Source organism: Talpa occidentalis, unplaced genomic scaffold, assembly GCF_014898055.3.
Source record: "Talpa occidentalis isolate TD23 unplaced genomic scaffold, MPIMG_talOcc4v2.1 talOcc4.694, whole genome shotgun sequence".
Taxonomy (NCBI): Eukaryota; Metazoa; Chordata; class Mammalia; order Eulipotyphla; family Talpidae; genus Talpa; species Talpa occidentalis.
The window spans coordinates 24,907-28,432 of record NW_023605077.1 but is presented as its reverse complement, the minus strand read 5'-3'; positions in this window follow the sequence as shown (position 1 = coordinate 28,432).

The following is a 3,526-nucleotide window of genomic DNA, read 5'->3' as shown; positions in this document are numbered from 1 at the left end:
TCAACAATGTATTTCTCCTCCAATCCAGATCCTTAAGGGCTTTATTTCTCAGTAAGCTCAGCCGGGTGCCTCCCACACCAGCATCTCCAACAACGGAGCCCCGCCTCAGAGGGCCCCCCAGGGTTTGCTCCCTCCATGTACCCTTCTTTTCCTTTGTACACTCACGGCTGTGTTTGCACCCAACAGTCAGGTGAGGGGTTAGGAAGCAGTTACCGGGAAATGTAGAACAACTGAGTGGGGTGGGGGGGGCAAGCTCATGTGCAGCAGCCACCGGCTCCCTGCTGTAAACACATCTCCAGGGCTGACTTCAAACTCCAAGGTCACACCAGAGTGGGTGGACTAGGAGGAGCCGTGCATAGGGGGCCCAGGGGCAGTCTGGTGGCCCCAGCACCTACAGCAGATAGTTCGCCTGAGCCCCAAATCAGAATTGGTTTTTTTTCCTCTGTTCTCAAATCCTTTATATCTTCACTTAGCACTTATTTTACTCTGTCCATTAATGTAGCTACTTCTTCACATGTTTGTCTCTGTGATAGAAACTTCTGAAGGAGACATACATTTTTTGTCTTCGAGTCTCTTCTAGAACTGAAATCAATTATTTGTTGAATAACTTTATGACTGCTGCTTACCAGAAGACAAAGATCATCCTGACCACTTCTTTTGATGGGGCTGGTCGTTTTAGCCCAAACTATGCATTGTTCATTACAGGCCAACTGAAATAATAGTTCTTAAAATATCTTCTTCCTCATTTTCCCTTTATTTTAGAATCAAAGTACCTATTCCCCCATTTTCCCTTTATTTTTCAGGAAAAAAATAAGGCTCTTCAACACTAGAACCTAATAAACTAATATGAAGAACAAATTTCACATCTCCTATTTCTAAATTTTAGACATATTTCAAAGTTCATTCTAAGAACCTTTATTAACACTGTCTTAGTCTACAAATAAACTTGGGATAATAAACATATATAATAGAAAAATTTAACATGGTCAAAAAAAAAAAAAAAAAAAAAACACCAAACCAGGCACTTGCCTATGAATAGTGCCTAGGATAGCTGGACAGATGGGAAGCAGATGGGTAATCCCAAAGGGGCAAAATGACCCAGCCTCAAACATATGGAGAAGATCCTGGATTAACTTCAGTTGCCACTTCCTGCTGTCTCTCTAGGCACATATATCAAACAACCAAGATAATATAGTTTAATATATCTAAGACATGCTCTGGAGGGAAGGGGAAAGGCAAAGAGGAGGAACGTGAAGAACAGACAATGGCCATTCAGAAAAGAGCTGGCATGAAAAGAATGAGGACTAAAATAAGAGGCGGACGTTAAGAATGACAAATAGAGGTGTGTGCTTTTTTTCCACACTTTAAAATTTCATTTTCTAACTTCCAAAATTGCCCTGATGCTGATGCATAATACATATGTTTTTTAAATTACATATGGAAGATTATAAAAGAGTCTCTGAATGTTTTCCTTTTCCAAAAATAGATAGATAACATATCTATAGATAACATATATCATGCTCTGGAAATGCCTGATTTACGAATGTGAATCAGGGCACAACTGAAGGAATACTGCAACAGAAGTTGAAAAGTCCAGTTCAGTTCCTGACTTTATCATATTACCGGTCATTTAGCTTTATCAATTTCTCTGGACTTGGTTTCCTGACACGTAAAATGAAGGTTGAAATTAACTAATTGCTAATGGTCTTTCTACTCACTAATAACAATTTTAAAAATGGTGTTCCTATCTTTCATAAGCACAAAAAAACAGAATCAGAGTCCAAGCTGATAATTCCCTTCCAAAAAAAAAAAAAAAAACGTAATCTATTAAGTTTGTCATGGAAAGCTTTAATACTAGACTTTAAGTAAATTTCTAAGTTCTCTTGACTGGAGCATTTTCCACTGAAACATTCTCTATTGCTGCTAATGTACAGCACATAGGAATCAATTCTGATTAGATACTATAAATGGCCCACTTTCTCCTCTATGGTAATGGGATATGAACCCGTATATGCTTAGAGAGAGACAATTGTGTGAACGTAAGTATACATAGATATCCATGCATGCACACAGTACGGCAGTCTAAAAGGTTCCCTGAAACTGCTACCTGTTGTCTCCTTCTGCTGACCATTTCACGTCCTGTCATCTTCACAGATACATTAGTCAGGCAGACATAAAAGCATCTGGAAATTCTGAGTCCACTTCACAACTTACTAAAACTTTTAATTAAACACTTTGAAAGCATAAGAGGCCAGAAGGTTAGAACAAGATAGAGTGAACTGGTAATCTGGATACATGTACAATTAATTAAAAATGCACCAAGTAGTCCCTTCTTGTCGATACTATGGCAAGATTCTTTTCATTAATTAAACACTGTTTACTTTGAGTCTATTATGTTCCAGTTGCCAGGGAAACAATAAATGGCAATAACATAAGTGGCTCCTGTCTTCATGAAACCAACAGTATTAATGAAACAATCACATAAGTGTAAAACTACAATCATGTTATGGTTGTTTTATGTTATTAAAAATTCAAAAGTTCAGGAAAAAGGAACTGCTGATTATTTTTTGTATTAAGATCCCAAATAAAAAGCAATCTTCATTTCCCTTGAGCCTAATGATAAAATCCCGTAACTAAGCTTTCAAAGAACAATCAAATCTAAAATCTCCAGTTAGTTTTATGAAAACTATGCATTGCAAATTCTAACACAGGAAATTGCTTTGTAAATATTTCGATAGCTCAACTAAATGAAGTGGGCCTGAGCTGATGTACAACTCCCAATGTGACTGAGTCATTTATACACTTTTAAAGGGCTATAATGAACACTTGAAATTTGTGAGAAAATATCTAATCTTCAAATATCTCCAAGCTTGTTAGAAATTTAGAAATTCTTGGCTTTCCCTTAAATAACATTTTCATTAAGTCTCAAGTAAGTCCTGTCAGTTTCTTAATGTTACATGTTGACCATATTTCCAATGCTCACTAAAGGGTCTTCTCTGTCTCTCACTTGGTGAGCAAATTTTCTATTACCTGGAAACATGCACTAATAACTTTGCAGTGCTAACTTCCACATTCCACTCATTATTCTAGTCAAAACTCCATTTATCAGAATAAAAACCATTAACTTCTTAGGCATCTTCATTTTCACTAATAGGGATAGCATCTGGTATTCTGAAATTTTCAGTGCTAATTTTCATAAAGATATAGTTTTAATCATTAAAGAAGTGCTCCTGCATATACTCACATCAGCATGAAATACGAATCCGATTTAACTTCCAAAAAGTAGAAAGTCAGTCAGGCTAATGCTCTGCCTACACATTTTGCTTGAAAATTGGACCCACACAACATTCAGGGTTGAATTCCTCACTCAACATAATGACAGATTACCACACATTCATGAGTCATTAGTGAACACTAAGAATTGTGAACGTCAATAGTCTTGGATACTCTAAATGTCAATAAATTAAGCCAAAGGCCTTAATTTCAAAATAAAAAAAATTATACATTATAGTATAAAACCCAACTT